We start from the raw sequence: 22,055 nt of genomic DNA, 5'->3' as shown, positions 1-22,055 counted from the left end.
AAAAAACTACCTCTGCAATCTTAGTCATCAGTTTAAATCTTAACTGATGTTTTATAGATCGCGAACAATATATGATTCCAAGTCATGGTTTCTGACGAATCAGGAAGTATGAACGACTACGGGGAGATGGAGTATGAAATAGACGTTAAATTTATTTTCTCAGAACAGCGTCGAGGAAATTCATTTCCTAGTTAATAATTCTTAATTCTCATAATCTCGTTAGTAAAATTATATCGATATTACAATGAATACTAAAACATTCGTCGATATTTTTAGCTTACCATTTAATATTTATGTCGTTTCTTCAAAGTATACTTTACTCAAGTAGGCTGATAGCACTTTTAAATCGTCATTTAACAACTTTTTTTTATATTAAGTAATGGTATGCCGATTCGGAAAGTAGATTTTACCGAGGAGAACCGCCAAGAAACTCAGTAGATACTCTTTTTCAACATTTAAAAAATGACTGAAAGTCAACATCTATTATTTCCACGCTTTTTATCGTCTGTATGATCATGTATTGAATAATATGCCTTCTTTACCAATGTATCTTTTAGAAATGATTTAAATTTATGAAACGACAAAGTTAATATAAATGATAGAAAAGCGTGCAGTTAGTACTATATTTTTTATTATATAGATAGTTGGACAGGCAAATGGCTGATTATAAGTGGACACTATAGAGAATGGTGCTGTATTTTTTAACCATTCCTTCTATTGTAAACACGCCACCAACCTTGGGAACTAAGATGTTACTTCCTCCGCACCTATAGTTACACTGGCTCACTGACCCTTCAAAGCGGAACACGTATAATTTCAATGTATTTAATTGACTTCACTTTGTATTTCCAGTTTTAAAACAATGTAACTACTGAGTTTCTTGCGGGTTCCAATCGTACAGCTACAATCGGAATCGTTGGAAGTTATATTTAATAGAATTCTGTATAATGAGGATTAAAATAAATGATAAAAGTTCAGTTCTATCAGTGCCGGTCAGTTGATAATCAGGTGACTCTATATGCAGGTGTCCTAACGATGTTTTCTGATCGCCGAGCATGAGATGAATATAAACAAAAATAAGCACGTGACTACACTGTGTAAGAAATCAAACCCGATTTTTTTTGTTAAAAAACCCGCACTCTATATCGGTTAATTAATACATTTAATTGAATATTAACATTAAAAATCAATTAATAAAACTTAAAAATAATAATACATTGCTAATAACTTATAGAGTGTTACTTACAAATTTTTACAAGAAATCATCAATGACGCTATAATATAGAAGAGGTGCACTCCTCAAAATTTGTAAGCATGATAATTTGATTTTATTTAATCTATTTTCAACAGTACTTGCTGAGCCGTTTTATTTAAATTGGAAAACAATTATCAACATTTAGATGGATAGTGGTAAAATATGGTAATTCAAATCTTACATGTGAACAAAGACGCAAATATTAAAACGATTTTTGGAATTGTTAAAAATTAGTATGGTCAGATTCATAACATTTTTTTTAAATTATAAGATATACAAAAATTGAAAAGTTCCTTATCAGCGATTGTTAGGTAATTGTAACTTTTTTTCTACGACCGTAGCAGCTCGTAATACTTTCAACGTAATATATATTTCCCTGTTACAATGAATATATATTCACATTAACATATAACTCGTTAACATAAAAAGTATTAATCAGAAGACAAAATAAATCACTCGAATTACGTAATACGAATGTCGGGTGCGTTTTCTTAATTTTCACGCAAAGACATTAGGTTAGAACGAGAAGGAAATAAAACAAAACGCGAGCTTGCGGTAGTGAAGAAAGAGATAGCGTATACACAGCGTTGTCGCGATCGGAGCGCACGCGCATCGCTACGCTGAAAGCTCTGATTGTCTTCAGTTTTAGCTCAACACTCGAGTCGTGCGGACGTATGACCTCCAACGAGTTTTCCTGAAAATTTAACTCGACATCGTTTTAGCCTGAACTGAATCGTTTCGAGTAACATTATAGTGTTGTGTTTATATTATATTGTGACCTCAGTTTTCTGTGACGATATCCCAGTGACAATTTGTTGAGTTCTGTGTGCGCGGGAACTGTGTTCATTCCCAGAAAGCTGGTAAGTCGATTTGTGTTATTTTAAGATATAATTAAATATAGAACGTCTGTGTATGAAAACATAATTAGTTTCATATTAAACATGATTCATAATTACCTAGAAATATTCGTAGTAATTGTTAACGGTTCGTTGGTGTTTGAGGAATTCGAAACACATGTGTAAAATTGAATCAGAGGGATGACTAGGAACATGTGCATAATTTTTTGCTCGTTTTGTAGGTAAAAGTTAGTATAACATTATAATATTTTTAATTTTTAAAGGTCTATTAAATATTATTCTAAAATAATGTAGTGCAAGCTTTATTATTAAAATAAGAAAAAAAAAGGAAAGTAAATAAGGCTTGTTACACAAGAACGTATGATCGCTGAAAAGAAATCGCTAGTGGCATTGGCAGTGCGCTACTGGCATTCGTTGATTTCAATACGCGATGTATAAATTTAATTTAATTTGTTTACGTAATTATTAAGACTTTTCTGCCTGTTTACTTTCGCTGAAATCTACATTCCGAACCGTTGCTTTTTTATCTTCAATTAAATTAGACGATTTAAAACTGCTTATGAGTCTTGAATAAAGTATATGATATTATTTATAAATGACAGCTAATATTTTTTTTCAAAAACAAAACTTAATTAAAAATAACCTATTAGATTATTATCATAATTTAGTTTTATTTTAACAATACATTTTGATGTATTAGTTAAACTATTATTGCTGGGATAAGGCCTCTCCCTTTGAGGAGAATGTTTGGAGCATATTCCACCATGCTGCTCCAATGCGGGTGGATTCACATGTGGCAGTATTTCGTTGAAATTAAGCACATACTAGCTTACTTACGATGTTTTCCTTCACCGCCTAGCTCAATATGAATTATAAACACAAATTAAGCACATGAAAATTTAGTGATCCTTGCCTGGGTTTGATCCGCAATCATCCATTAAGATGCACGCGTTCTTACCACTGGGTCATCTCGGCCCGGCACACTATTTTTATATTAAGGAAAAATCAGAGATTAGCACCACTGTACGATTAGTTATACAAGTTTTTAATCGAAAAAAAAAAATCCTTATATTAGGTGCATTATGTATATTTTCGGTAAATAAAAAAATCTAGAAACTAACCTACGAACTTTTGAAAAGGTAGGTATTTGTCCGTAAGACTATTTACTAAATTTAATCAGAGTTTCCATCAGTCAGATCAAATTAAAATAAACTTGAAGTAGGCTTTTACAAGCACTTTGAATCGTTAATTTACAACTATATTAAGTGAAGTTAGCACTGGTTTGGAAAGTAGATTCTACCGAGAAGAACCGGCAAGAAACTCAGTAGTTACTCTTTTTCAAAATCCATTCTGTACTGTCAGACACATCTTACTTCCAAGTCAACAAGTATTAATTCCATGCTTTTTAATCAAATTGTTATCAGCTTAAAGTGAGATTCATAATGTGCGCTCGGGACGTTTCTTTATTCTCGTAGAGCCTTAATATTTTACAGCATCGTAACATTATAAGAGTTTGTATAAATCATCATAACTACTTTATCAACTGTGTCGGTCATTAGCAATGATCAAAGGAACATACAGAAATATCTCCGCTCGAATGAAAAAGTGAAACATTTTTGAAGTTTCCCGTAAATACGACAATAAACTTTGTATGTTTTAACCTAAATACATATTTTAATGGATGGTAGTTTCTATCACATACAATAAGAACGATTTTATTTGAAATAATGTATTATGTTTGCTCAAGTGCTAAGCTCCGGAGAGGAAAGCTGTGAGGAAGTGTAAATGTCAAAAAATAAATTGGTTGGAATAATTAGTACGTGTATAGTACAGTACAGTTTGTAAATATCCCACTGCTGGGCAAAATCCTCCTCTCCTATTAAGGAGTGGGTTGGTACGTGTACCTACTTGTGTTTAATTATATAAATATTAATAAGGAATACTCTGTAGCGTAGTGTATTTTTATGTAATATACTTTTGTTGCAGTATTTTTTATGATATTAAAAACTTATCTTGAGTTTATACAATTGATTATATAAGAAAAACTAAAATATATAGGTACCTATTGATTTGTATATCGTTTGAATTTTTGTCATTAGTAACTAAGAGGTTTTTTTATTAAAACTAAATATTTATCTACTATGTCTAAAAGTAAATTTTGAATTTACTTCGTTTGTAGAGATATTCTAACACTATTTTACTTAATGTAACCTGTTACCTATTCATTATCAATTAAATTGCGTTAGGCTTAGTAATTTTATAAAAGAAACTAAACTGATAGAATTTTAGAAATAAAAAAAAATATATAATCATACTTAGACAAAAACATGTGCATGTTTCCATAAAATAATTCTCGTATGTTTTATTTATCTCAAATGTCATTAACTATTAAATACTAGTAATTGGCTAATGTTGGTTAACAATAGAGAAACTATATTTTTTTTCGCTAAGGGACTCACCACGTGTTTGGCACACGTTAGATGCGAATGGAGAACATAGTAAACCGTGGAGGCTCTTGCCTATATATACATATATTTTTACTTACTTTGGGATAGCTTTGTTACTTCGTATCACAAGTGCTTCAGCTACTTACATTGGGATCAGAGTAATGTATGTGATGTTGTCTCATATTCGTATTAATCATACACATCATTTGAACAAGAGCCTTATACCTAATGGTATTAAAACACTGAATTCTATGTATTTTTTTTATTTATCTAAGTTGGTAACGCAAGTAAATAAATTAAATACATACAAATATAAATTAAAAATATAATTTTTGAAAATTTAACAGTTTCATTTTACTTCTTTAAATCTGTAAATATTTATAAAATATTATAATCAACACAGCAAAATTTGTTATATTAAAAACAAATGCAGTTTTGAAATAAAAGTGTATGATATTTTTAGTGACAATGGTAACTCCATTGATCTCACAGTTCCATTAGCAACAAAAACACATTGTTAGCCACGTGTTACTCGTTTGAACGCTGGATGCATGCTAAGGGTCGGTTCTCGGCCCAGCCTCTAGCCTTGACTCGCCTTACATAGATACTAATTGTTAAACGGTGCCAGACGCTCAACGACTATTTACAAAGGATACAAAAAATCTACACCGCACTACAAAAAAATTAAAATGGTTAATGAAGAAACTCCACTCCACTCATTTCTTATGCGAATTTTTTTTTAATAAAAACGTACATTGACAATAGACCCGTACTACGACTTTATTTTGAACGTGATGTTACAAAATTTACGTAAAAGACAATTTGGAAATTAACAAGCATAATTTTATCAGCAAACTTAAAAATATATATTAATTTGATACAAATTAAAATGCAAAATGTATTAAAAACATTTTTTTTAATTGTATTTAAATGATTGAAATGTTTTTTCTAATTCCTTTTTTAAATTTTGTATTATTATATGAATAGAAGGAATACCACTTTAGATATTTCAACTTTACTTTTAGTTCGAAGTTGAGCAATGTGTTATATGTTAAGGCGGGATGTACGAGTATGATAAGGGTCCTCGACTCTGGCCATGGATCGCCTTACATAGACAGTAATTGTTGTTTTATTGATCGATTCATCATTTAAAGAATATATAATTCCATTCTCTCTGCATATAATTCAAATTGTTTGAAAAACGAATATTACATTTTTTATTGAGATTCCTCTTGGAAGCGCATAGGTATCGCATCATACAGCCTAAAAAAATTAGGTCCAATTATCAGATTGAATATATTAATCATAAGATTAAATAGGTGAATTAAATAAATGATTAATTAATATTTTATATTTGTTATATAATTGAAACTATTTTACGTTTGACCTTTGAGCACTAACAGTCACGAATTGGGTATTTGACAATTTTATAAAAAGTATTTCATTGTATTCTTAGGACACTAAAGATACGTTTAATAATTGTTTATTTCATTTTTAAAGTTAATTTATAACAAAAACAGTCATTTTAAATAATACGATTCAAAATTCCCGCCAAAACAGCGAGTCACGTGACAAATTAGGCCGTGACGTCATGATTCAATAAAAGTGAATGATCCTGTGTAAACTGTTTTTCTCTTGTTTTTCTTGAAATCTCAAAGAAATGGCTTCGTCATCATACAAAGTTTGCACAGTTCGTTGCTGTACAAGTACAACAACAAAAAATCCCAATAAATTATTTATTCATGTGCCACAATCGGGGCTTTTTCGTAAAAAGTGGCTGACGAACGTTATGCTCAGGGCATATTCTGCATTTCACTGTGCACAGAGTGTGGTCACGTTTTAATTGAACATAACCAATAGCATCATCACCATAGGACTGTCTTGATGATCTGTAAATAGAAATATTTCAATAAAATAATTATGAAAAAAAAATTGTAAATGGTCAGCAGACCATGTTACGCATCAATGTATTAGTAGTTATATTTTGATAGACACTTTTTGCATTCTAAAACTGCTTCCGTTAATTATAAATTATTACCTACCGCAATATAACCCGAAATATATTTTTTGACATACATAACCAACAAAGTAAATAATGACAAATAATATCAAAATTTTAAGGCTAAGGACATCGATTGAATTAGAACATTATGAATATATGTATATTAGATAGATACCGTTTTTATACTTACACTGAAGTTTTCACGTTTCTAAATTCTGCAGAACAGAAGTCCGTGTTTGATGCAAAGAAATTTGCAATCATAAACGAATCAACTTTTGGCAGATTAGCACTATCAGCTTTTATAAAGTGTTTCTCTACTTGCATTTTGACTGAATAACTAATAAAATCAACACAAAATTATTAATAAAATAACACCACCGTACAAAAGTAACAGTGCAATTTGTTTGACAGACCAAACAAGATTTGTTTGTTTATTGAATCGTAACGTCACGCGTTCTGATTGGCTAGTGAGCCGTTTGAGTTTTGTAATTGCACAGATGCAAAATTTATTATTTATTTTTAAGAAATAAAAATATTTATAATGTTTAATTTGTAAATTGACATAGTTATTCTGAATCAGCATCTTGAAATCTACATAGTTCAATTATTTTCTCATTTAATTGTTAGCCATGTCAAATACCGAATTGTTAAACTTAGTGCGATGTTAAAATTTTAACATAAAAACGTCATAAAAGCATACTTCGAAATAAAAACAAAAAAAAAACTGAACTATAAAGTTGATCATAAAGTTTGAAAATAGAATTTAGGTTTTTGATTCATACATTTTAGTTTACTTGACGTACGATAGTAAAAGTATAATAAATGTGCCAAACCGCTGATAGTCCTTCAAAATCGTTGAAGATTTCAGAGAATTTCTCTATCCAGACATGTTTATATATGTATGAGAATATAATTTGATTCTTCAGGAATAATAAATATTCACTAATTTCTAGTATTTTTTATTGTATTAAGATTATGCAAAGACGTTGATTCTAAAGAACATCATTCAGACATTTTATATATTTATAAACAAATAAACTTTGAAAGCTTTTCCGAGGAACAATTTCTTGGTACAAAACATTAAACTAGCATGCAAATAGTTTACGTCTCTATTTATTCTATTAACATACATAATAATTGCCGCCATTAAAAAAATACATTTATTTACCGCCTTTATTTTTTAAATGTTTATACTTGTTATCTTTTATCATTAGTAAGCTAACAATACTTTAAAATGTAATTTAGTAATTTATTTACACAAATAATTCTATTTGCTTTTAATAATTACTACCAAAAAGTGTACATATAAATGTTTTTAATTAAAATAAATAATAAACGACGACAGATAAAAAAAGAATAATTTAAATTAACTTCATTGTCACCGACATTCTATTTTCGAAATGGTATTCTATGCGCCCAGGACGTTCCATCGCCCTTTGCTAGTACTGAATGACCAACTTATGTGTTTCCATCGCTCGGTCGAATATTTAATTAAATTGAAACTTATGCCTTTTAAATTAAGACACACAGATTATAAATACAGCTACCTAATTAATGTTGACGGCATGTAAGTGACTTTTCGAGCGAACATTGAAGGCGTTATTTTCGCGGGAACTATTTTTGTTCTAAGGAATTAATGATTTATTTATAAGTATGTATGTACTTGTGAGAAAATCGTAGAGAAACTCTAAGAATTCTGGAATGTATGCGGTGATTTATTGTAGAACAATTTAATTTATTTTCTTGTGGCTGACTAGAATATGTGCGGGAAGGCGACGGTAGGTATAATGTTACGATTTAATCTGCCATTTCTTAACTGCTATTAATTTTTTTTTCATCCTGTTGTTATTGTTCTGTTTGTATACGAGTATATTCTTTGTAGTTCTATTTTCTTTGGGCTCCTGTATTTGCGATACGTCTTCATTTATTATGATTAATGTCAGAACGAATAAGACATAAATTCATTCTTTTGAACGGCGCCTGGACATTGAGAATTGGGATAATTTTTTTTAAAATGTCATGACGTCACAATATTTTGAAAATAGAACATATTCGAAAATATTATATTTATTGATGGCTTAAGCGTAATATTTTATATATTTTTAATTTCCAATATAAAAGGCCCGTAGTTATTCAGCCTTGCTAAGCTTTTCTCACTAACATTGACTTTTTACGTATTATTTAAATAAAGTAACCAATTTTTTAAGCATATTTTATAATATAACTATGATATATAGAGGGAGGACATCTCCGAGTAAAATTACGCACCATGATGTTAGATGTCATGTATTTCAGAATTAATGTACTTTCATGATTTAGATATTTTTTTAGAAGAGATTCAGTAACTTCATTAAAAGTTACATTTTATTTTTGCTGCGAAGTTTTACTTCTGACATGTGTGAACTTTTTGTATTGAATAGTTACAAAGAAAACTGTCCCTGTTGAGTGTTTAGGCTACAATATAAAGATATTAGGTTATGAATTAAACACATAACGCTTATGCTCATCATTCTCGAGTCGGATTGCCATCCCATCGGCTAAAGAAAGATAGAAAATACATCTACGCGCAGCCTTGCATACCATATCACCGATCAACCATCATGGCGGCAATATCAAAAATGATGAATAGTGTTATTAAATATGCAAAAATACGATTCTATTATATAATATTTCTCACTCCCACGTTTTAATCGTGATAAATACTTATCCCCAATACATGTTCAATGAGTTTCCTTGAATATTAATCATATCACTAAGGACTCGTCTATTTCGTATGTGTAATATATGCTATATATTATATTCTGTATACGTATGTTACATGTAATGCATAATAAATTAGAAATTATGGTTATTTTAAACTCGACGCTTGTATTCAAACGTCATCCGATGCGAATGATTCTTCCTTATTATTTATCTGTGCGACACGTTTCGGATTCCTTTTTATCTGTACAATAGCATCTGTCAAAATTGTCAAATTATTAAATATTGTTATGCGATTTTGATATTTATACAATCGAACAGAAAGATGAAGTTTCTTTAAATGTAATATCGTTTGTTTCTGATAGGTACACGGTTATTGGAATATAGAATTTTATTCTCACATTTGTATGCAAAGCTGCAAATATATATATGACATAATACGATAGGAATAGACAGGTACGAGTTGATTTCAAATTAGAATCAAAATAAATATCTTGCATGTCTCGTTTTTAATAAAAATTCGATTAAAGTATCTTTTATGGTTAATTTTTGTTTGAACATCCTAGATATAGAATGTAGGTATATTTATCGTGGAATCTCAGAAGATTCTCAATTATATGTTATTTTTATTGAGAATAGACAGTATTTGCTAACAAATATATTTTTTTATGGAATAGGTTATCGGACGAGCATATGGGCCACCTGATGGTAAGTGGTCACCATCACCCATAGACAATGACTCTGTAAGAAATATGAACTATTCCTTACATCGTCAATGCGCCACCAACCTTGGGAAGTAAGATGCTATGTCCCTTGTGCCTGTAACCATACACTGGCTCACTCACCCTTCAAACCGGAACACAACGATACTGCGTACTGTTGTTTAGCGTTAGAATATCTGTGTGAGTGGGTGTTACCTACCCAGGCGGGCTTGCACAAAGTCCTACCACCAAGATATTTGCGAAAACGTACGAATTCAACTATTATTACTCGTCCAAAAGAAAAATTAATTAAGGTACAATCGCATTTAAAATACAACTAAAAATTAAAAGAAAGAATTATCTTTATTGAATTTTCTTTTCACAGTCCGATTTAATGTCTGTGTAAACGGTTCAGATCGTTAATATTGCCAAATAGATAATATCTCTAATAGTTGTTATTACTAATATTCCTTAGTGTCAATACCGGTAACTTCATTGACGTGCTCTTTCAGGTATGGTGGCTATTAAATTGTCAATATAAGCTTTAGGGCTGGTTCACACTATCGCAGTCAAAATTCAGCTTAACTTTAAGGCTGATTCACACTGGCATTAATTATACATTTTTATCGATAGGTCTCAGTACAAACATAATACTAAAAATATCTGACGTCTTTTAAATCGTGGGTAGTAAAATACAATTTATAAGTTTAGGTGCCTGGTGATTACTGCCGATTTACACAACCAATAGAAATAGCTCCCTATCGCGCCATTCGACGCTATTCGTCGCTATGATTCATGCGTCAGAGAAAGCAAGTGCATGTAACGCCACGCGTCAAATTGACGAATACGTTAGGTCATATGATATTACAAGTTATTACGTTTGTGCAAAGATCATATTCGCATGAGAAATAAATATTGATAATTTGGTATAGCGTACTCAATTCGGATGTGATCGGTTTTACGAATTTTGCCGATGCGACATCTAAGTTGTGTCGTATTATAATTGTGTTTGGTTCGATAATGTGTACCAGGTCTTAGACTCCAGCGGGCTTTAGCCAACCGACCGAAATAAGTCGGCTTTAGTTAATTAAATGTGGACTTTACTCGAGTATCGGTTTACGGTTCAGTGCTAACCTAAACTAAGTTAGTAACATATTACTATACTATGTATAATATATGTATGTAAGTATAAATTTCATTACGTTCGACTATGATTAGTTGTTATGAATAGCATGTCTGATTACATGCATATAATAAAATTGGAGTGTCTGTTTCTAATATTAAAATAGTCCTTTTTTTACTCAATTCATATGTATGTATACACGGTACATATACCAAAATAACATTTTTTATAATTTTTGTCGGTCTATCTGTATGTCTGTCTGTTTGTTCCGGCTAATCTCTGGAACAGTGGTACCGATTTTGACGGAACTTTCACGGGCAGATACTGATATAATAAGAAGTAACTTAGGCTATAATACGTTTTAATTCAGACGCATACAAGGTCGCCGTCACGGCTAGTCTACTATTATTATAAAATATGAAAGTAACTCTCTTACGACCAAACCAATGAATAGAATTCGATGAAATTATGTGTGAAGAAAACTTGAACTCCAAGAAAGATACCAACTCTTAAAACGCAAACGAAGCTGCGAGCAACAACTGGTATAATATATAGGTTCATTTAATATTAGATTATATTAGCAAATTTGTTTCATTCATCTTCATTTCCGTAGACACTTCGTAACTCACACGTGGAATTTTGAAAACTGATTCACCGTGATACTCATTATTGATTTTGTAATTAATGTCACAGATTATACTTCATGATGTTTATGATATTTCACGATCGATTTCGAGGGTGAATTACGAATTTGTCCGATCATTTTTATAATACACATATTCATGTGATTAAAAATGTTCAAATAATTAGACTAAACAATAAATTAACTTTACTATATTTCCTTAATAAGGATTACTTTTGAGTAATTCTGTTAAACCTGTCTGGCCCTTCTGATCTTACAAATAAGGATCAAATTGCCATACACATATAGGTCTCTCGGCTTCGTTAAAGATCAATGTTTAAGGTCAGGATAGTTCAACGATATCCGCCAATATATCATCGCTTCCTCTACGCGATAGGATATTATCTTTGTTTGTGTCATAGTATTTGATTGACGTATTTAGTGTATCCTTATAACTGCTTTAGACATAAATACAACCTGCATTAATAACAGCTGTTTTTATTAAGTAATTAAAAAGTTTTCAATGATTGAAAACTCTTTGGACTCTATGTAAAAAAATATATATTGCAATTATTAATTTTGCATCGGCAAAATTCGTAAAAACCGATAACATCCGAATTAAGTACAATATCCCAAATTATCAGTATTTATTTCTTATGTGACTATGATCTCTACACAAACGTAATAACTTGTAATATCATATGGCCTAATATATTCGTCAATTTGACACGTGAATTTACATGCACTTGCTTCCTCGGGTTGAACTGATACGACAATCTATAGCGACGAATAGCGTCGAATGGCGCGATAGGGAATTATTTCTATTGGTTATATAAATCGGCAGTAATCGGTTTTATTGAATTTGCCGATGCTACATCTATGTTGTGTCGTACAATACGTACGCGTAAAAAGTTAGTTCGGCTTGGAGTAACTGATTGTAAGTAGATGGAATTCATTGTTATTCCATTAAAATATTTGACCAAAGTATACAATAAAAGTACTGCACTAAAAGCATCAATATCGTTCATCTAAATACACACGTAATTTCTATTTCCTCTTTAGAAAGCATTCCATGGTCGTCAAATAGGATGACCACAGACTACTTTCGGTCCCATTACCGACATGACTTTTAATGACGATCACAGATAATTTAAAGGCTTTTGTGTTATGAACAAGAGAACCGAAGAGGTTCTCCGACAAAGAGGTTCGACTCGTGCTTTAAATATTTTTAACGCACTATCACATAACTAATTTTACGTACACTGTTTCATGATATTTTTTATAGAGCCTTACAAAATATTTTATAACATATTTTTTGTTAATAATTAACAAATATGTAACGTACTTATAATTAATGTAAATAATTCAGAGGAAGATATTTTTTATAATTTTTTTTTTATTAGCGCCTTACTTTTAAAAATAAATAAAACTGGCCAAGTGCGAATCAGACTGACGAATGATGGTTCCATATCATTATTTATAAAAATGGCAATCATGTCTATTATTTGGGAATCCCATACAAATAAATATTATCCATTAAATAGGTATTTACTTTATTCTGTTTTTTTATTAAAGCGACATCAAAATACATCATATATTTCTATTGTTAAAATTTTACCTGTCTATATATCACGATTCTTGAGAGCCAGGTGACAGACGGACGAACAGCGGAGTAATAGGGTCAAGTTTGACACTTCAGATACGGAACTCTCAAAACGAGTCACTTACTACTCAGATTATCTACAATGATTATATAGCCTATGCCAGACTAAGAAAATATATAAATCTGTCATTGACGCATACTGTTATCAAGACTATAAGGATGAGTTATGTAATATTCGAGTTAATTATTGTACAAAATAAGGTCACTAGAATTGATATTAATTCAAAACAAACGATACCCGTACCAAATCAAAACAAACACACGTTAATTCAATAAAACAAAAACGGTCAGTGATTGCTTCAAATCACATGAGTGGAACATTATCTTCGATTGTCCAACGACGATAAATATTACGAAGAACCGAACGATACAGACGAAATACCCCATGGAATTATATATCTTGATCATTTATAATAAGGCTGGTTATTGCGTGGGATGGAACGCTAGCTTTGCCCAATTGTTTCAATGTAAATTGTATCTTATGCGTTTGAGTTAGAGTTTGAATTCGAACGCTTTTGTATACGATAAAGTGTCGTTAACGTTCCGATTTACGCATGAGACGCAATAAATCTCAATTAATGCCGCCGACAGGCCTGTATTGTCTTACAAAGAGATTTGGCTATAATTTCTTTTAGTCGTGCGAACTTACCTCCATTCATTAAGTGACTTTATTTTATTAATCTGTAAAATAAAACATAATTTATTTTTAATTAGAACGATTTATTATATTCTTTTATGTCTTATTTTCTATTTCAGATTAATTTCTTTTTTTTTTGTTTACGTTCGTAATTTGTCTCTTGTTATGTTTTTTATTGCTGATCAAGCACAGTTTCAACTATAAGACATACTTCTATGAAGTTTTAGAGCTATTCATACACAGATAGATAAATTACACAACGAACCAAAGTAGAGGCCCAAAAATACTATATTTAATATGAAATAAATTTGAAAAATATAGTTCCCAAATACTCATATACTCTTAAATACACACCTGTATATGAAATATTTATATATTTCTAAAATGAATTTCCTCCATAAATCCATCATACAAAATGCATTGTAATTCAAAACCAAGCTCAAATGTTATATCAATCGTCAACGGTCATTCTCATCCAATTTGCAAGCAAATAACTCATTGATTATCAATTCGCTTTTATCATTTGTTGACCGAATGCGTCCATTGTCCGACGTTACTTTAACATATAAAGATTATTTTACAGTACAATGAACGTCCAATTGAAAAAAGTATTTCTTTTTGTATTGAAGACGAGCAATGAATTTAAAACATTTAAATGTTAACATATCTTTTTGCGGTCGAAGATAATATACACTTTATGGTATTTTGAAAATACATATAGCAAATAAAATACTGTGGAATGTTGTAAACGATCAATGAATTAAGTACAATGCATTTTGCGATAAAATACAGAGTTTTAAAATCATTTTTGAGTACATTGAACGCGTAAACGACATACGTAATGGGATTGTAAATTACAAACGGGTAATGTATTGTAAAACATGGCTTGTTTACGATAATGTGCATGTAGAGATTCTATTGTGTGGTGTGAGTGATTTATTTACATGTATTATGTAAAATGCACGTGGATGCAATTGATTATAAATATTGTCGGCACGTGTCTGTTATTTTTTTTAAACTTGAACTCAGATTATTGATTATTGAATTGTGAAGTATAGAGATCAAATGTCAACCGCATTAATGACAAAAACTGGGTTCCATATTTTTCTTTTGTTTTTATTTTTGAATTGTTATTTTGAACCCTAATGGGTTTTACTTAATTTCTCGGTTGTAATACTTTGTACCCATTCTGGGAGTGCTTATCAATAATTCTACCCCTAAGGGCATAAACTGGTATTACTGTATTCCTGTTTCAAGTTTCAGTGAGCCAGTGTAATAATTGGCTTAAGGAAAAAAATAACTAAAATATCATGATTTTCAGCGCATTTACATCAAATACAGAATGTTGAGACACTACATATCCTATATTTAATATTTAAAAATAGAACATACATTTTCGATCAAATCAAAAATCAAAGAAGTTTGTATATGTTAACTAATATGAATAATAAGCAGTGTGAACGCTGCCTTATATATAATATCGAATGCAGTACATAGTGAAAGAGGTCCACATAACTGATACGAGTCAAGTACACTCGGATATGATAATGGCGAACGTATATGTAATAGAATATTCAAATTTTACCTATTTACTGTTGAGCACATCCCGATTAATATTTCTCCACGTCCATCAGAAATTGTCCCTGCTTCCTTGTACGTGCGATGCATTTTACGAGTAACACGCTGTCCTTTTCTCGCTTGTGACATTTGGGATGGGTGCGAGTGAGACGGAAAGACGTCTAGCAGCAGTCGATCATCTTTATTCGTGATGGCCAGTGGTATATTATCGAAGCTTCCGGTTCTGTTAAGTCATTGACTCAAGAAATACTGAATATTGGCTTTTGTAGGTCCATGGTGTTATAATTTAATGTTCTATATGTATTCTATGTAAATGTAAAGGTTGTTTTATATGGTAATACAACAACTGGGAGTTATAATTTCGTAGAGTATTGTAAACATAATAAATATTTTTTTACGTCCCAAAAAATGATGTTACAAGTCTAACGTTTAATACCTTGGACAATGAAACAAAAAAAAAACGAAAATCATTAAATTCCATTTTCAAACAAATTTCGAACAAGTATTTTATTTTTAAATAAGTTAATATTTAAAGTTAGTTATTTATTGTAGGCACTATAAAATATCTCGCTTTTCTTATATATCTGTTACTTTTACATTTATTATAGATACTCGTCTTTATTTTTATTGTTTATTGTACATATGTAATATGTAAAAGTTGAGAGGGAAATATAACTGAGTTTCTACGCTGCCTCCATAGAAAACTCCCATAAAAGAACATCCAAGGCAGCCAAACTAATATTGCGAATATGCGAGTTTGCGCCAAGTACCCTTAACTTAATATTCAAATATAGAAAAAAAAAATTAACGTATAAATTACAGTATTAAATAACAAGAGATTTTATTAGGAAGTTTAATTAATTACCTATATTCATTTTAGGAATTCTCTAAAATCATAAATTATAATACATAATTAATTGAGCTAAAAATCTTTCCCTTAATATTCAAATATAGAAAAAAATATTACATATATATTACAGTGTGAAATAAGAAAAGAGGTTTTATTAAAAAGTTTAATTTATTATACCAGTATTATTAATTCTCCAACATTCTCAATATATACAAAACTAGATGAGCTGGTATTGGTTGGTACTGTCATTCCTTATTTTAGCTCCAGGATGTGACAACAACTCGCGTGAAAGAAATAATAATTTTATACCATATGCGCATGCGCCGTTAACGTACCCGTTAATACGGCCTTTGTTGCATTATTAATTGTATTATTTAATTAAGGCTCTGTTATATACATATAATTTAATTATGAATCTTTTCTTTAAAGGCATTCATTAATTCCTTGAACATTTGTCTAGAACTTCTACCTATCCAGACGGACTTACACATAGTCCTTTGGTCAAGTATATGTTTAGTTTTTTGTGCCTTTTAGCCAATATAAATAAATAATAGTATTTATTTGTTTTATTCTGAATCAATTGGTAAATTATGTAAGTGGAGATTTAAGGATGCAAAATTAAAATCAAAATAAACTTTATTCAAGTAGGCTTTTACAAGCACCTTTAAATCGTCATTTAACAATTAACTGAAGCTACCACCGGTTCGGAAAGTAGATTGTACCGAGAAGAACCGGCAAGAAACTTGTAGTTACTCTTTTAAAAAATACAGTCATATGAGATAATTACAATTATATATGTAAATATATAATATATCTTGTCTGGAAGTCAATAAAGAATTGTTTTGAAAAGACGATTATCAAAAATATGTCTGGTATTCGACCAAAATAAAAATATATAGTTAATAATTCAAAGTGGCGTTTAAGAATTCCTTTGAATAAAGATTTATTACGTTATTCCAAAATCTGCAAACATAATAAGCCTTAAACATACGTTATAATGTTGCCCACACAATTGTAAATCCGTATTCAAAGCGCATCACGTAAATTTCAAGAATAAGCTATTATCTATGAATACAAATATACATCGACCCCACAGATGATACAATTGTACGAATAGTGATAACTTTCACTCAATAAACGAACGCTGCTTGTGAATTCGGAGCGCTATTCTGTAAACCGTTCGATTAACACGAAAGAATTCTGTCACGATGCTGAATGAGAATTTGTAACGATCGAAAAGAATGCTAATGTTAGTCTTCGTGTTTGTAAGCTGACGTTTACGTTTCGAAAGCGTTCGATATTCAAATTGTTTTCGTTTAGTTATTTTTGTCATGCAATATTTAATATGTCTTATATTTTTTACTTTAAATACTAATTATTTGCTTGGTCATTTGTAGTGTTTTAAGAATAATAAGTAAGACTAGCTGTGCCTGCGATCTTGTACGCGTTTGAAATTAACAAAAAAAATATTGTAGTCTAAGTTACTTCCTATTATATCAGTTATCTACCAGTGAAAGTCCCGTCACAATTGGTCCAGCCGTTCCAGAGATTAGCCGAAACAAACAGACAGACAGCTCGACAAGAATTGTAAAAAATGTTATTTTGGTATATGTACCGTGTATAAGATACATATACATTGAGTAATCGGCTATTTTAATATTACAAATAGACACTCCAATTTTCTTATATGGATAGATGTTATATAGAAGTTATGATATAGGCGTAAATTTTCGTATTTTGCTAACTTTCCCAGTTTCCTGTCAAGCGTATAAAAAAAGAGGTGCTATCGATGTCATCTTATAAATTGCTTACAATGAGGTGTGAACATCGCACCCTCCATTGTGCAAGGAGATAGTATCACCATTTATTATCATGCGTTACGACGCGTCTCCGATATATGCGAGATGAATCCAGAATAAGGACGCTCTTCTAAGAACCGCTTTGTTTGGTAAAAAATTTGTTCGATACGCGTAAAGTATTCTGTGTTTGAGAGACGAGGGTCGAATCACTAATATGTTGGTTTTTGTTAAATTTGAAGGACGAATTTTAATGTCCTTTTAAAACAAACTTACATATTTCCTCAAACTACATCTTAAATTTGTTACTTTTTCCATTAGTATTTTATTTATTGTAAGTACAGTCATAGTAAGAAAATCTTCGTCAGTATTCAAATTATCCCTTATCAATTCTTAAACTCTTAGTACCTTTTGAATCTAAACATTAAATAATTGCGACGCAATATATCATTCTTGATTGGTGAAGCAGATTATCGCACACCAAAATAGATCTTAAGGCGACGAACCTTTTCTTACCCCGACTGTACACAAAAGTTTACGCCATTTACGTTATTGGCTTACAATTAGCGGTTGAATCTGGGAAATGCAGATACTAATATATACATTATAAACTAAAACCTTCATAACGGCCTGCTTTGATAAGCTATATGTTTTAATTTATTATTCATGAGAATAACATCGCATTCATTTGTAAAGACGATGAAACTTAAGTATTTTATATAAATGATTGATTCACATACTTGCTATATATTTTATAATATGATGTTCTCAAACTGAAAGCATTTATACTTTTAATGTAAGTTGCCAGACGCTGTAAACATAGTAACAATTCGTTACATCGTCAATGCGCCATCAATACTAGAAAATAAAATGATGTTTTTTGTGCCTGTAGTTACATTGGCTCACTCAACCTTCTATCCAGAACACAACAATTCTAAATATTACCGATTTTCCGGGGAATATTTAATGAGTATATAATATAACAGATTATTGTTTACAAATATATTGATTGGTATATTTGTATTATTGAGTTGAGAAGGCTCAGTGGTTAGAACGCGTGCATCTTAACCGATGATTGCGGGTTCAAAACCCAGGCAAGCACCACTATATATATGTGTTTAATTTGTGTTTATAATTCATCTCGTGCTCGGCGGTGAAGGAAAACATCGTTAGACCTGCATGTGTCTAATTTCATCGAAATTCTGCCACATGTGTATTCCACCAACCCGCATTGGAACAGCGTGGTGGAATATGTTCCAAACCCTCACCTTAATGGAAGAGGAGGCCTTATCCCAGCAGTGGGAAATTTACCGGCTGTTACTTACTACTTTACTTTATTTGTATTACAAGTAAAGATATCTTGAAGAAGAAATCAGCAGTAAATTTATGAACTCTCAAAACCAGATTGTTAAAACGGTAATAACTCAGTGTTTCGTTTAAAAATAAACACGTAACAGCTTCAAGTATTCTCTTGTTAACAAATCCAGGCTGTGATGATGGCCCACATCGCCCCTATTGTTTAGTTACTCCTATTAACCTAACCTATTTTAAATTACCGGATATTAGATCTTCAGGTGATCTAGTTTTTAAAAAATATGATCTAAATCTATAAGATTAATATTATAAATGGGAACTCTACCGTATTGTTATACTTTCACTGCTAAGGTGGTGTATATCTGAATTTAATGAATACCTACAAAAGAAATCCTAGTTTCTGCCTTTACGAACGGGTGTAGCTGCGGGTGATAACTAATAATTACTAATAAAATTCATTTCATTTTAAATAAATGTAAAAAGGTCCACTTGCAAAGAGATCTGTTGTGGACATTTAAACTAGAAAATATATTATTAATTGTGGAAAATATTTTTAATACAATAAAAAAATTTAGAGACGCTTATGTTCTGTTTGTCATATTAAGGAGATTTTAAATTTAATTAAAATTAATATAATAATTTTTAAAAGTTGAATTCATGATATATTAAAATTTGTATGAAAATATTTTAATCTGTACATATGTAAATAGTGACTTAGAAACAAAAATCATATTACAATTGTAGTATTGTTTTTAATACAACGCATATTAAGTAATCGTTTCAATTTGATAAGAAACGTGGAATATTTAAATTATTTTAATGACATTGATATGTTTGTACGGATTGACGGACAGGCGTATTTAAGGTTGTCACTTTGAATCAGGAACCTTCGCGAGCGTACGTTTGAACAACTCACTTATAGTACGACACAACTTAGATGTCGCATCGGCAAAATTCGTAAAACCGATCACATCCAAATTTAGTACGCTACGCCAAATTATCAATATTTATTTCTCATGCGAATATGGTCTTTGCACAAACGTAATATCTTGTTATTTCAAATGACCTAATATATTCGTCAATTTGACACGTCGATTTACATGCACTTGTTTTCTCTGACGCGAGAATCTATAGCGACGAATAGCGTCCAATGGCGCGATAGGGAGCTATTTCTATTGGTTGTGTAAATCGGCAGTAATCGGTTTTATTTTCATTCCATTGCATTTTCCGATGCTACATCTAATTTGTGTCGTACTATAAAGTTATATGACAATTATGAAAAACCTTAAAGTCATGGTGGACAAAGAGTAAATTGGCTCAGAGGGTGAATGAATGATAAAAGTCTTAAACATTGGTTTACTTACTTAAATTAAAGTATTTTTTTTTATGTTTTTTTTTATGGCGGACGAGCATATGGGCCACCTGTTGGTAAGTGGTCACCATCACCCATAGACAATGACGCCGTAAGAAATATTAACTATTCCTTACATCGTCAATGTGCCACCAACCTTGGGAACTAAGATGCTACTATGTCCCTTGTGCCTGTAGTTACACTGGCTCACTCATCCTTCAAACCGGAACACAACAATACTGAGTACTGCTATTTGGCGGTAGAATAACTGATGAGTGGGTGGTACCTACCCAGACGGGCTTGCACAAAGCCCTACCACCAAGTATACATTTATATTAGTTGTAACCTGAATTATGATTCGATATAAGAACGTATCGAAACTACATTTTTAGGAACTGATGATTTTTTATGTTCCAACGTATAAACATAGGTGAATTGAAGTACTGTTAGTGGGGTAGTAAAATATTCTTTCCGACTGATTCCCTCTGATGTCTAGCAATAAAACCAAACTTCTTTGGGGATATCCGTTGGATGTTTATTTTTGTATAACCAATGGATTCGTTTTTTTTATTTATGTAGCTCTTAAGTGAGCTCCGATAAGTATGAACTTTGTTAGAAGTCGAATGAGCTTGCCCATCACTTGTGTATGTTAACTTTGATGTGTATCTGTGGTTTAATTATTGATGAGTGTTTTGATATTAACTTCTATACGATGTGACGTTTGAAAATTTAAAATAAAATTTAAAAATAATTATTTAGTCACGCAAGTCCGCCCGCATTGAAACAGCGTGGTGGAAAGTTCCAAACCTTCTCCTCAAAGGGAGAGGAGGCCTTTAGCCCAGCAGTGGGAATTTACAGGCTGTTGTTGTTGTTGTATTTAGTCACGTGCGAATTTAAGTCTTAATATTTTTATCGTTATCATTTGAATAAAGAAACTTGAAATTCACGCTTATCACTATATTAAGCTAGTAGGCGCCCGCGACTTTGCTCACGTTTAAGGGTGTTGGTTGTCATGTGTCAGGCAAAAAAGTAATCTATGTCATTTCTTTAGAGTTCAAGTTTGATGCATAACAAATTTCATCAAATTCGGTTCAGCGGTTTAGTCGTGAACATGTGACAGATAGACAGTTACTTTCACATTTATAATATTAATATAGAT

The 22,055-nt window shown here is 31.1% G+C and overlaps 1 protein-coding gene across 1 annotated transcript in view; it reads left to right on the top strand.

Moving 5' to 3' along the window:
- Positions 1 to 1,886: 1,886 nt before the first annotated feature.
- LOC124538896 (fibroblast growth factor receptor homolog 1-like) overlaps positions 1,887 to 22,055 on the top strand; it is a 79,225-nt gene continuing 59,056 nt past the window's right edge. Inside the window, exon 1 of the mRNA XM_047116148.1 lies at positions 1,887 to 2,115. The gene's annotated coding sequence lies outside the window, so the exon portion shown is untranslated. The remainder of the gene's footprint in view (positions 2,116 to 22,055) is intronic.

The sequence above is a fragment of the Vanessa cardui genome, chromosome 21 (genome assembly GCF_905220365.1).
Source record: "Vanessa cardui chromosome 21, ilVanCard2.1, whole genome shotgun sequence".
Taxonomy (NCBI): domain Eukaryota; kingdom Metazoa; phylum Arthropoda; class Insecta; order Lepidoptera; family Nymphalidae; genus Vanessa; species Vanessa cardui.
The sequence above is the reverse complement of the archived record's forward strand: the minus strand, read 5'-3'. Positions and strand labels throughout refer to the sequence as shown.